This window comes from Saccopteryx leptura, chromosome 2, assembly GCF_036850995.1.
Source record: "Saccopteryx leptura isolate mSacLep1 chromosome 2, mSacLep1_pri_phased_curated, whole genome shotgun sequence".
Classification (NCBI taxonomy): domain Eukaryota; kingdom Metazoa; phylum Chordata; class Mammalia; order Chiroptera; family Emballonuridae; genus Saccopteryx; species Saccopteryx leptura.
Genome location: NC_089504.1, coordinates 230,968,374 through 230,982,524, shown reverse-complemented (window position 1 = coordinate 230,982,524; position 14,151 = coordinate 230,968,374). Strand labels below are relative to the sequence as shown.

The window sequence follows — 14,151 nt, the reverse complement described above, 5'->3', positions numbered from 1 at the left end:
CCCATGAGAGCTTATCATTATATTTTTCACATCACTTACAGTCCCCTCCCTTAAAAGAATTCTGGTGCCAGTTGTTAAAAAATGAAATTTCTGCCTGACATGTGGTGGCATAGTGGATAAAGCGCTGACCTGGAACGCTGAGGTTGCAAGTTCGAAACCCCGGACTTGCCTGGTCAAAACACATATAGGAGTTGATGCTTCCTGCTTCTTCCTCCTTCTCTCTCTCTCTCTCTCTCTCTCTCCTCTCTCTCTAAAAATGAATAAATAAAATCTAAAAAAAAAAAAAAGCAATTTCTGTTTTTTTACATAAAGAATTGTATAGAGAAAATGATTTTTAATAAAAAGTCCATATCCAGCCACACTCTCAAGCAAATCTGAGGGCAAAGAAAATATTTGATAACAAGCAGGGACTCTGAAACTTCTCAGTTACCCTCTCTGAAAATAAATTATGGTCCTTGAGAATGTACTCCAACAAACTGATAAAGAAGCCCAGGAAAAAGACTTGGGAAAAAAAGAAACAGTAGAACTAAAACAAGAGAAGGTTAAAAAAAAATCCCAACTCGATAGCTACACAGCACATCAAAAACACAATTTGTCAAAACTAGAATTGGTAGTTAAAGGTCTCTGAGACAAAATCATCAAGAATAAAATAGTTGTCATTGCACAAATTGACTAAATGAAAATCTGGAAGTTCTTAAAGATAAAAAGACAAAAGACTCTTTGATTACCAAAAAAAAAAAAGAGAGAGAGAGAGAGAGAGAGAGCAGTTAGAAACTCTGGGGGAAAATAAGCTGTGCTGGAAAATTGTGGTCAAGTCAAAATGTACACAATTTGAGACAACTGATAGTGATCTAAATAGTAAGGAACAAAGAGCACCAAATAGCAACCTGAAACAAAGCCAAATTTCGTGCCTTCCTGGCAAGGGACAGAGCCATGTCATCCAAATACAAGTTCCACAAGTTGCTCTAAGCAAAAATTAAAGTAAATAGATAAGGGGGATAGGGGGATGGAGAGGGAGGAAGTGCACCAAATAAAGCAAAATTCTGAATTAGGGTCTCGGCTCACAAAGTAGATTGACATCTTTGCAGGTGGTCGCCTTTAAGTTCTATGTCACTGACACAAAGAGCACTAATTTTAAGCAAGGCCAAGACATGTTATAAGAAAAAGAAAAAGGATCCCCCTGAGTCTCAGGTCATTCAGCAGAGAGGCTTGAATGTATTATACATGTTCAAAGTTTAGCAAGGTGGTTTATTTATTTTTTTATACAAATACTGTATAAAACAGTTTCCAACCCTTATTTGACAAAAAAATGAGGGAGGAGTAAGATTATTTTGAATTCATGATTAATTTTGCTGGGCTTATAATACATTCCTTACAAAAATTAGGGGATCAGGGAACATGCAGATACTCCAGTACATTCAGCCTTTTGTATAGTGTATTTTCACCAATGAAATAAAAGTTGGTTTTGCATCTCATGTCACTGACACAAAGAGCACTAATTTGCTTTTTTGAGTTATCATTTGCTTTTCTGCTTTCTTGTTTAATAAAAATCAAATGCTTCTTTTTTTCAATTTTTTTTCCAATTTTTTTTTAAATTTATTCATTTTAGAGAGGAGAGGGAAAGACAGAGAGAGAGAGGAGAGACAGAGAAGGGGGGGAGGAGCTGGAAGCATCAACTCCCATATGTGCCTTGATCAGGCAAGCCCAGGGTTACGAACCAGTGACCTCAGCATTTCCAGGACAAATGCTTCTTTTTTTTATTGCTTCATATTAATTTTGAAATATCCCCTAACCTTTGTGAGCAGTATAGATAGCAGATGTAAATGTCTTCCCAGGACATCTTTTTCACCCCCTACAAGCAAATTGTCACTTTTATTGGCTATTTTCTTAGACATCAGCCTGTCTCAATTACTTTCTTCTAGTGGATTCAGGTGTTTTTTAGTTTTTTTAATGTGACAGAGAGAGGGACAGATAGGGACAGACAGACAGGAAGGGAGAGAGATGAGAAGCATCAATTCTTTGTTGCAACATTTTAGTTGTTCATTGATTGCTTTCTTATATGTGCCTTGACCGTGGGGCTACAGCAGACCAAGTGACCCCTTGCTCAAGCCAGTGACCTTCGGTTCAAGTTGGTGAGCTTTGCTCAAACCAGAGGAGCCCACACTCAAGCCGGCAACCTTGGGGTTTCAAACCTGTGTCCTCTGCATCCCAGTTGAATGCTCTATATCCACTACACCACGCTAGTGTGGTCAGGCTAATGTGTTCAAGTTTTAAACTTGGTTCCTTTCAATAAATTTTAAAGATGTGTATGAGTGTGTTTATTGTCTATTTAGCCATCATAGTTGTCTTCTGATTTTCATTTGACAGGTGATAAAATTTTATTACATGGAAATTTAAAATTAACCTAGTAAGAAACACAAAGTTTAAAGAAAACACAATGTTCTCATTCTTCTTACTATTTCACACTCTTTTTAAATATAGAAGATTTTTGGGGTAAAGGAAAACTTTGCTCTCATTCCAGTTCTTTTTCTTCTATTAAATTCTAGTAAAATAAATAATTTATTTTGAAAAACTGAGGCTCAATATCAGGATGATGGGATTTTTTTTTTTTTTTTTTTTTTTTTTTTTTTTTTTTTTCCTGAAGCTGTAAACGGGGAGAGACAGTCAGACAAACTCCCGCATGCGCCCAACCGGGATCCATCCGGCACGCCCACCAGGGGCGACGCTCTGCCCACCAGGGGGCGATGCTCTGCCCCTCCTGGGCGTCGCTCTGCCTCGACCAGAGCCACTCTAGCGCCTGGGGCAGAGGCCAAGGAGCCATCCCCAGCGCCCCGGCCAGGATGATGGGATTAAGAATTTAAAAATGAAAGGAATTCAGGATGTTTTTTTCATTTTATGTTATGTTTTTCTGTAATTTTCTTTAAAAATTTAACCATAAATATGATTATTTTATTTTTTAATTTGTATTTTATTTTTTAAACTGCTCTCTCTTTTTATTTTTTATTATTGATTGATTGTAGCAAGAGGAAGAGAGAAAAAAATAAATATAGATCTGTTTCTGTATGTGCCCTGATGGGGGATTGAACTGGCAACTTCTGCGTATCAGGATGATACTCTAATCAACTGAACTATACAGCCAGGGCAAATATGCATTATTTTTAAACCATAAAATATTATTTTATGAAAGAAAGCCAAATATATATGAAAAAAAGAGTTATGACAACTTTAAAAAAAAACAAGAAACAACTGAAAAGTCTGCCAATAAAGGAACGGAACAGTTAAATTATGGTATCCCCAAAACAATGACCTTTGGGAAAGAGTAAGTTAGTCTTATGTAAAGGGACTTAGAAAAATATTAAGGAAAGCAAATTACAAAAAATATGTTCTCATTTTTTGTGGGCGGAAAGGAATTTAATTTAAATTACCTAAATATAACTTAAAGGGCTTGAGGATAAGAGAAAGAGCAAGAGAGGGGTATTTGTATCCATATCTACAAACTGATTCTTTACTGGAAAAAAAAAATCTGTTTCCTAATGTAGGAAAACTGAGTGGACTTACTAAAAGAAAGTATAGTATATACCAAGAACACATATATTGAACTGTATGAAACATGAAATGCTTTCAGGGTAATTTTGACAATAATAAAATTTAACATTATGAGCTGACTTTAGAATCCATCACTTCACACCACATAAGACATTACTTCACTCCTTCTATGTGGTCCAGAAATTCTAGGAGGATGAAAGCCAGCACTTAACAGATGCTGGGGAGCAGACTGTTATTTTTAAAGCTTACCCGCATACAGTTCTATATTGTTTGCATTTGATACATTTATACATAATTTACATAATTTATAATTTTAAAAAATTACAGATTTATAAATATATGGTGCATATTATCTTTCTTTATTAATCTATTCATATAATACAATTTTAATGGCTATGTATACTTGGACATTTAAGTCTTTTCTAATTTTATAATTGTAAACATTCTTGTACACAAACCCTTGTTTATTTTTTTCATTTGATTCTTCTATGAATTCATCCTAAGGAAAAAAAGTAGGTACACATTGTTTAACAATATCTTTTTAAGGGTAAAGTAAAATAATGTTTAAAAAGAAACTCACTTTTATAATTCTTCTCCTTGGCACTGGATTCAGACCCGAGTCTGAAGAACCCTGAGAATTAAATAAATATCTAGGTTCCATTTTAGTTTCCACAGCCTGGGCTGGTTGCTGAATGGAGCATGGACCCTGACCCTGAACTCAGGGAACTCACACTCTTGAGGGGAAAACAGACACAAATAATTATAAAACAATGCAACTCATGTCACAATGGAATTGCAGTGTCAGAAGTGGTATGGAACACTACTCAAACTTTAACGTGCATACAAGTCATGTGGGGATCTTTTAAAATGTATATACTGCCCTGGCCAGATAGCTCAGTTGTTTAGAGCATTGTCCAGATCTTGCCAGTTCAATCCCTAGTCAGGGCACATCCAGAAACAGATCAATGTTTCTGTCTCTCTCTTTTTCTATCTCCTTTCCACTCTCTCTAAGATCAATAAGTAAATTTTAAAAATAAATAAGATGCAGATACTGATTCAGTAGGTCTAGAATGGAACTTGAGATTCTACATTCCCAAGGGATGGCAATAGTGTGATCATTTGCAGACCACTCTTTGAGTAGCACGAGTATAAACAGAAGGTAAACAAAGCTTTCCAGATGCCTCAGTAAGGATTTGAAAGATGAATATAAATTTCCCAGACAGTTAATGAAGGGAAAGATATACATTAGCAGAGAGAATAGCTTATGCAAAGGTACAGAGACATGAAATGGCATGGTTTGTCTGAAGCACAAAGTGCAAAGGGTGGGGGGAAGATTAGAAAGATCCCCCCTAAGAAGCACCAATGGTGATGAACAGAAGAAGAAGAGACCTGAAGGTCTTTTCCACAGGTTGAATAACTGACCAAATGTGGGACAAAGTGGAGAAGTGCTGCAGACCAGCACAGCTAGTAATTGTCCAGGTCCTGAGTGAGAACATTGTGGAATAAAGATATAAACTCAGAGAGAAAAAGGATGAGATTGGGAGGTAGCTTTGCAACACAGGTAGCTTGCAAGAGCAGAGCAAAGCCCCTGGTCTGCTTTATTATATAGTGCAGAGCCATATGCAAATAAAGATGTCTCTGATACAAAGTCACACATCTCCAAGGCAACCAAGAATTCTCCCAAGTGCAGAAAAACCTCCACTCTGCATAACTGAAATCAACCAATATCAGAACAAACAAAGGGTGAGAGGAAGGGCATGTAAATTGCCTCTAGCAACTTAACCAAGCAAATGAGGTGGGAGGATGGGATGAGCACAAATACTCAGCTTTATAGCCAATATGGAGGTATGGGGAAAGAGCTTAACCTTTGGCTAAGCCTTAAACTGCGAGAGCTTTGCCAGCTTGCAGTCTCCCACATATCCCTCTTTTTCATTTTTTAATTTTAGTTTATGTGCTGAGATTTGTACTCATCTGATTTCCCAGATTTCAGTTTGGAGGCCGACTGGAAAAATACAGAATAAACATAAAATTAATATAGCCAATGCTAACAAGTGTCTTAGTACATTGAAAGGATTAAAGCCTTTTAGATTATCAAGAAAATTCTTAGCCAATACAGCAGAACCTATAATAGAGCCTGCTATTTTGAATGTCCTTAATATGTTGGTGCAATTTCACCAAGACCATGCTGACACCATCACTCTTCCACATTCCCTGTAGATGCAACCCAACCCCAATTCAGTCCCATTGAGAACTATCACAAGGAGCAGGAGTCACACTCAGGAAAAGTCTGCATGACACTGGAACTGTTGTCATATTTCTCACTCTCTATAGCTGGTTTCCAAGTCCCATTATCACTGTTTCCAGCACATTAAGCTTTTGTCTTACTTAAGCTTAATGGGCATTCTGGATCTCTGGAACCAGGTTGCTTTCTAGGGGTTGATGCCAATCTATGATGAGACTTCACCTTCCTTGTTCCTCGCTGGCATTCAAAGAGGACCTGTTGATGACAAAATTGGAACATACCCTCGTCCCCAAGTTAGTAATTTGATTAAATTTTTGCCACGTAGGGCCGGTTAATATATCCCGGTAGAACATGAGAAATTTAGGCCATTGCTTGGCTGGTGTAAAATGCCTCTCAGCTGCAGTAAGTCCTGAGAAGGAAATGTTCAAAAAAATTTTTAAAGTAAAATAAGTCTTATATAATTGCTCTTATGGGCAAGTCTCTCCTACTGACTTATGGTGTCTTACCAAACTTTCAGGAACCCACTGAGGAGCCTTAGCAAACCTAGGAAAAACACACATATCCTTGGCCCCACATTCCTGTGAGCAAGTCCTTCCATCGCCCTTCAGGGAAGGCTTTCCTTGTTGGATTCTAGAGTCTCTCAGTCACTGAGTGGCCCTGTGTAAATCCAGAAGCCAGGGTCAGGGCCACCATCAGAGCTGCCCGGCCCATGCAGGTTCGCATTGGATTCGGACAGTCGGTAAAGAAACCATGGAGCCAAAAACTGGTCGGCCATAGTCTTTAATCTAGCTTGCACCCGGCGGGCAAGTAAAAATACACACTGGGCTCTAAAACCCAGTCACATTCAGTGCTCACAAAGCTACTGATTTATCCGAGTTTCCTAGAATCAAAGGTTTCTAGCTCACCAGCCTTATTCTCCTCAGTTCCCCATCTCCTTCCTTATCCCAGATACAAACTCTGTACAAACTGGCATCTCACTCAGCTCTCCGCCATCTTGGCTGCTTTTCCTGGCCTCCTCCACGTGGCCTCCTTCCGCTGCTGGCTCTACTCTCTCTGCTCTCTCATGCTAACCTCAGGAACCAAGAGGCCGAGTCCCGTTCTGCCTCCCTTTTATAGTGTAGAAATCCAAACCCTTAATCCAATATACATAATAGGGAAGTCTCTAATACAAAGTCACTTCTCTGAGGCATGATAGGATTGTACCACCTCACACCAAAAAGGGTGGGACAGGCTTAATCCCAAAACCAAGCCTCAGGCTACAACAATTCTCAACACACATTAATATCACCTGGGCAATGGCCTCACGTGGGCAGCGCCTATTTTTAACAAAGTGAGCATAATACATTTTATCTGCCCAACACTCTGTACATCAGTATTTAAAATTTTTTTAAAGTAAAAAGCACAATAAAGAATATTTTCAGCCTGACCTGTGGTAGCGCAGTGGATCAAGCTTCGACCTGGAACGCTGAGGTCGCCGGTTCAAAACCCTGGGCTTGCCTGGTCAAGGCACATATGGGAGTTGATGCTTCCTGCTCCTCTCTCTCTCCTCTAAAATGAATAAATAAATAAAAGTTAAAAAAGAAATTAAAGAATATTTTCAGGAGTTTCAGGACATGAATCTCCCTTTTTATTTTTCTAATAGAACTTTAAGCATTTGATGGGCATGCTCTACAATGCCTTCACCCTGAAGATTTTAAAGACTACCTGTCCTGCCTGACCTGTAGTGGCGCAGTGGATAAAGCGTCGACCTGGTATGCTGAGGTTGCCAGTTCAAAATCCCGGGCTTGCCTGGTCAAGGCACATATGGGAGTTGATGCTTCCTGCTCCTCCCCCTGTTCTCTCTCTCTCTCTCTCACCAATAAAAATGAATAAATAAATAAATAAATAAATAAAGACTTCCTGTCCTCAGGTCAATTCCAAAAGTCTGACAAAATGTAGTAAATGCTTCTACAAGTAATGCTCCCATACCTTTCAAAACATTTTTATCCCATATATACATATTAACAGGCAATCTAGAGAGCACATAAGGCTGAAAAAATCCAATATGGTCTTCTTTATCTTACCATTATAAAAAAACTTAGAGCTTTGTTAAAAAAATTTACATTGCCCTAAGCCTCACAGCTCTCTGACTGCTTCATGAATGAGCCGTAAAAAAAGCCAATGTTGCTCAGTAGTAACAGATACATCAGCTCCTGTATCTAAGAGTCCTCTGAATTTATGCCCTTGTATTATTAACTCCATTTCAGGGCATCAGAGGAGTCAAATTCCTGATTTCCTCAGGGCCCCTTTTGCAGGATGTGACCTGACAAGCAGAATTAGCATTCTTATACTATTCTCCCAACTGCCTGAAGTAGCTATGAGACAAGTTCTTGAAATGACTTATCAGGGCCCTGCTTAATTTTGCTCAATTCCTTTGTTTCACAGACCTCAGTATAGTTTTACACATAAACAAGACAATTTACAGTACAGAAACATAAGTATAACACATAAATCTGATTAATCCTCATACCAGACAACATAAAACACACTTTACAAAATACAAACTAAATTAGCAAGTCTTTAGGATCTAAATTCTATTCTATTTAAATTTAAATGAGCATTGCTTACATGTTAAAATTTTAAAGAAAAATGTAGGGATGAAACTATTTTATTTTTTCTTGTTCAATATTAGAGCCATTTCCAACTTTTGCATGCAAGAATTTAATTCAGGCCTTAAAAATAGACACATTTTGGACAACATCAGACAAAAACTAAACAGAAACTAGAATCAGATAAACCAGAGAGAAAAACCCAGGATTTCAGAGCACAACCAGACTAGAAAGATGCCTGCCTGATCTCAGTCAGGGCACTTTATGACAGAGGCACACTGAAAGATGGAACCAACAAAATCTCCCAGAGAAAATTTCCTCAGTAGCTGCATGATAAATTTTGTAGTCAGATCCACCAGGGGTCTCCTGCCTAAATTCCAGGTAAAGAATAAGAAATAAAATGATAGTTCAGAAGATTGTAGCTAAAACATTAAAGAAAATCAGACAATAACAGGAAAAGCTATAATTTTACCTAAGTCTCCTAAACATTCTCAAATTCCATACTTGCTATAACTGGTGGTTCAGGTTGACTATGCTAAGACTTCTCCTTTACCTCAATTTTAAAGCAACTTTATTTATTTATTATTTTTTTTTACAGAGACAGAGAGAGGGACAGACAGACAGGAACGGAGAGATGAGAAGCATCAATCATTAGTTTTTCGTTGCGCATTGTGACACTTTAGTTGTTCATTGACCGCTCTCCCACATGTGCCTTAACCGCAGGCCCCCAGCAGACCAAGCGACCCCTTGCTAGAGCCAGCGACCCTGCGTCCAAGCTGGTGAACTTTTGCTCCAACCAGATGAGCCTGCACTCAGATTGGCAACCTCAGGGTCTCGAACCTGGGTCCTCCGCATCCCAGTCCAAGGCTCCATCCACTGCGCCACTGCCTGGTCAGGCCTCTACCTCAATTTTAGGTGAGCAGCAGACTAAGCAGCCAGAGAGAACTAAGGCAGCCGCCCTGCCATTGCTCGGAATAATTGGGCGATGTTTGGCCTGCTGAAATCAGATTTGCTGAGGAAACACTGACATTGCCCCTACTGTTTGATGGGGCCAAGGAGGGCTCCATTGTCCATTTCCCTGAATCACCTGCCCTTCGGCAGTATACTTAGATTTATATTCACTCATCCAATGTTTCCCTCTCCTGCAGTGAGGGCAGAGGTCAGAAGCATTAGGAGCTGGCTGCCTCTCAGGAGGAGACTGAGACTGATACCCAGAGTAGGGCAAATTCTAGCAAAATTTCCTAGACCCCGCATTGGAAACAAGATCCATTGGCAGAAGTACTTCCCTGGCCTCCCTTTCTTTGTTTGTTCTGCTGTTTATCAAAGTATTGTCCTGGAGTCCTCCCCTGAAGTGCTATGGCAATAGCCAGACCTTGTATGTAAGAAGGCCAAATATCAACACATATTCTGATGTAATTCCCTATATCTTGAGCCTGATCTAAAGCTTGTTGAAGCTGGGACCTCCAAGGGTCTGAGACAAAGACCTTGGGTGTGCCCTGGCCGTTTGGCTCAGGGGTAAAGCATCAGCCTGGCATGTGGAAGTCCCAGGTTTCATTCCCAGTCAGGGCACAGAGGAGAAGCACCCATCTGCTTCTCCACCCTTCCCCATCTCCTTTCCCTCTGTCTCTCTCTTTCCCTCCCGCAGCCAAATCTCCATTGGAGCAAGTTGGCCCGGGCACTGAGGACAGCTCCGTGGCCTCCACCTCAGGTGCTAGAATGGCTCCAGCCTCTACAGAGCAACACCCAAGATGGGCAGAGCATCGCCCCCTGGTGGGCATGCGGGTGGATCTCCGTAGGGTGCATACGGGAGTCTGTCTCTCTGCCTCCCAACTTCTCACTTCAGAAAAATACAATAAATAAATAAATAAATAAATAAATAAATAAATAAATAAATAAATGAAATAAACTCAGAGAAAAAAGGGATGAGATTGGGAGGCCTTTATGCAAAACAGGTAGCTTGCAAGAGCAGAACAAAGTCCCTGGTCTGCTGATTATGTAGTGCAGAGCCCTATGCAAATAAGGATGTCTCTGATACAAAGTCACACATCTCCAAGACAACCCAAGAATTCTCCCAAGTGCAGAAAACCCTCCACCCTGCATAACTGAAATCAACCAACATCAGAACAAACAAAGGGTGAGATGAAGGCCATGTAAATAGCCTCTAGCAACTTTATCAAGCAAGTGAGGTGGGGGAATGGGACGAGTACAAATACTAAGCTTCATAGCCTATATGGTAGTGTGGGGAAAGAGCTTAACCTTTGGCTAAGCCTTAAACTGCAAAGGCTTTGCCAGCTTGTAGTCTTCCACAGAGGAGGACATGGGTGATAGGAGCAGGAGTGCTCCAACCAAATAAGTGAATAAAGAACCTAATGGAGTGTAAAGCCAGTAGGTACAGCCACCATCACAGCCTCCTAGCCTGTGCAGGTTCACATTTGATTCGGACAGATGGCAATGAAACAACAGAGCCAAGAACTGTGGGCCATTACCTTTAATCCTAGCTCGCACCTGGTGGGCGAGAAATACACACAATGGGAAAACACTTCCCTTTCCATTCAGGGCTCCCAAAGCCACTGGCTCATCCGAGTATTCCTAGAATCAAAGGCCCCACCAGCCTTATTCACCTCTGTCCTCCATCTCCTTCTCTCTGCACAAACTCTGCACCAACTGGCTTCTCCGTCAACAATCTGCCATCGTGGCTGCCTCTCCTTGCAGTGCTGATGACAGGATCTAAGCAAGAAAACCCAGGTCTGCCTTATTTTATAATATAGAAATTAAAGTTTTTAAGGCAATATACAAATAAGGATGTCGCTGATACAAATCCACTTATCTGAGGCATAAATGGGATTCCTCTTAAGAGTGCACTACCCCACATCAGGCAATAGTCAAGGGTGTGGGGGAAAGCTTAGTTTTGAGAAGATCTTAGTATTAGAAGGATGTTGAAAATATCTTAATATTAAAAAGGTGGGAAAGGCTTAGTCTTAAAACTAAGCCTTAGACCTGTGATGGCGAATCTTTTTATAAAAAACGCCCACTTTTGCAGTGCTGGTCAACCTGGTCCCTCCCGCCCACTAGTAGGCATTCCAGCTTGCATGGTGGGCACAGCAGAGCAACCAAATGGCGCCATAATTGGCCCACCATGAAAGCTGTAACGCCCACTAGTGGGCGGGAGGGACCAGGTTGACCAGCACTGCAAAAGTGGGTGGTTTTTATAAAAAGATTTGCCATCACAGCCTTAGACTATAAGGACCTTGCCAGATTATGGCCTGTCTCCCACCCCCAATGCAAACTATAAGCGAGCAAACATAAACATCATATTGAAAACTTATTTGACCTACATGGAGGTTTGAAGGAGAGGGTTTGAGATTCAGAGAGTTGAAGGTAGAAAAGTAGGGAGCAGTGGGTCATTAGTAGAACACTTTGGGGAAAGGCTGAAGCAGGAATGGAAAAGTTGTCAGCGTGTTGGGAAGTCAAAGCCATGGGCTGTGCATAGCAAAGGACTCTACAAGCCAGAAGGTTGGATAGACTCTGCTATCCTCAGAACCCCCACTATAAAGCTGCAAACCTTTATAGTATGCAGTATGTTTTTCATACTACATCTGAGGACGTGGATTATCAGGAGCCAAAACCAGGATCCCAAGGTTTCCCAAAATTATCAACCACATCTTTTTGTCTTTTTCAGAGACAGAGAGAGAGATAGACAGGGACAGAGAGACAGGAACAGAGAGAGATAAGAGGCATCAATCATCAGTTTTTTGTTGTGGTACTTTTTTAGTTGTTCATTGATTGCTTTCTCCTGTGCGCCTTGACCATGGGGCTACAGCAGACCGAGTAACCCCTTGCACAAGCCAGCAACCTTGGGTCCAAGCTGGTGAGCTTTGCTCAAACCAGATGAGCCCGTGCTCAAGTTGGCGACCTCGGGGTCTTGAACCTGGGTCCTCCACATCCCAGTCCGACGCTTTATCCACTGCGCCACCACCTGTTAGGGGTCAACCACATCTTACACAAAAACCTGCATGGATATGTTTATAGAAGCTTTATTCATAATTTCCCCAAGCGATTGAAAGCAACCACATTATCTTTCAATAGATGAATGAATAAACAAATTATGATATACTCATACAATAGTCTGTTTAGCAACATAAAGAAATGAGCTATCAAGCCATAAAAGATATGAAAAAAACGTTTAATGCATGTTTCAACATAAAAGAAGCCAGTGTGGCCTGACCTGTGGTGCCACAGTGGATAGAACATGTTAGTCAAAAAAGTTTGTAAATATGATATATATGTTTGCTCACTTATAGTTTGTATTGGGTGTGGGAGACAGGCTGTAAGCTGGCAAGATGCTTATAGCCTGCCTAAGGCTTAGTTTTAAGACTAAGTCTTTCCCAACCTTTTAATACTAAGATCTTCTCAAAACTAAGCTTTCCCCCACATCCTTGACTGTTGCATGATAGGGGGTGGTGCACTCTTAAGAGGAATCCCATTTATGCCTCAGATAAGTGGCTTTGTATCAGAGATTTCTTATTTGTATATTAGCTTAAAAGCTTTAATTTCTACACTATAAGATAAGGCAAATGGGGTGGGAGTGGGGCTCTTGCTCAGATCCTGCTGCCATCATCATTGCAGAATAGAGGCAGCCAACATGGCGGAGTGCTAAAGGAGAAGCCAGTTGGGGCAGAAATTGTGTAGAGAGAAGTGTAAGGCCAGGAGCCATGGCTGTCACTATCAAAGCAGCCGCCTGGCCCATGCAGGTTCCCATTGGATTCAGGCAGATGGTAAAGAAACGGCGGAGTTGGAGGATGGTGGGCCATCCTATTTATTGGTGTCTCACCAAGACAGGCAAACCACAAAAGAAGACAAGGGAAAAGCAGAAAACCAGCTCTTCCCATGAAGGGCAAGGGATCAGGGAAGCCCCTGCAATCGTGATAGCAGGAACTGTGTGTGCCAGCTCCTGGTCTGTCCCACTTTATAGTGTAGAAAACCAAAATCCCTTAATCCAATATACAGACAAGGAAGTCTCTGATACAAAGTCACTTATCCAAGGCATAATTGGATTCCTCATGAGAGTGCACCACCCAGATCATACAATCAGTCAAGGGTGTGGGGAAAAGCTTAGTCCTAAAACCAAACCTTAGGCTACAACGACCTGGCCTGCTTATAGCCTGTCCCCCACACCCAATATAAGTCACAAGCGAGCAAACATATATATCATATTTACAAACTTATTTGACCAACAAGAAGGAAGTGGGGAACAGAGGTAAATAAGGCTAGTGGGGCCTTTGATTCTAGGAAACTCGGATGAGCCAGTGGCTTTGGGAGCCCTGAATGAAAAGGGAAGTGTTTTCCTACTGTGTGTATTTCTCGCCTGCCGGGTGCAAGTTAGGATTAAAGGTAATGGCCCACCAGTTCTCAGCTCCGTTGTTTCATTGTCATCTGTCCGAATCAAATGCGAACCTGCATGGGCCAGGTGGCTGTGTTGGTGGCCACGGCTACTGGCTTTACAGAGAGTCAACCTGGGATGCTGAGGTCGCTGGTTCAAAACCCTGAACTTGCCCAGTCAAGGCACATACAGGAAGCAACTACTACAAGTTGATGCTTCCTGCTCCCCCCTCCTCTCCCTAAAAATCAATAAATAAAATCTAATAAAAAAAAGAAGCCAGTGTGAAAGGTTATATATTGTTGTAAAGCCTGTAGCTGTGGCCACCATCACAGCCACTTGGCCTGTGCAGGTTTGCATTTGATTCAGACAGACAGTAATGAAACAACAGAGCCAAA

At 41.0% G+C, this 14,151-nt stretch overlaps 1 protein-coding gene across 1 annotated transcript in view; it reads left to right on the top strand.

The window, feature by feature from the left end:
* The first annotated feature begins 1,677 nt into the window (after positions 1-1,677).
* Positions 1,678-14,151, top strand: part of RNF185 (ring finger protein 185) — a 192,424-nt gene continuing 179,950 nt past the window's right edge. The window contains exon 1 of the mRNA XM_066370494.1: positions 1,678-1,698. The gene's annotated coding sequence lies outside the window, so the exon portion shown is untranslated. The remainder of the gene's footprint in view (positions 1,699-14,151) is intronic.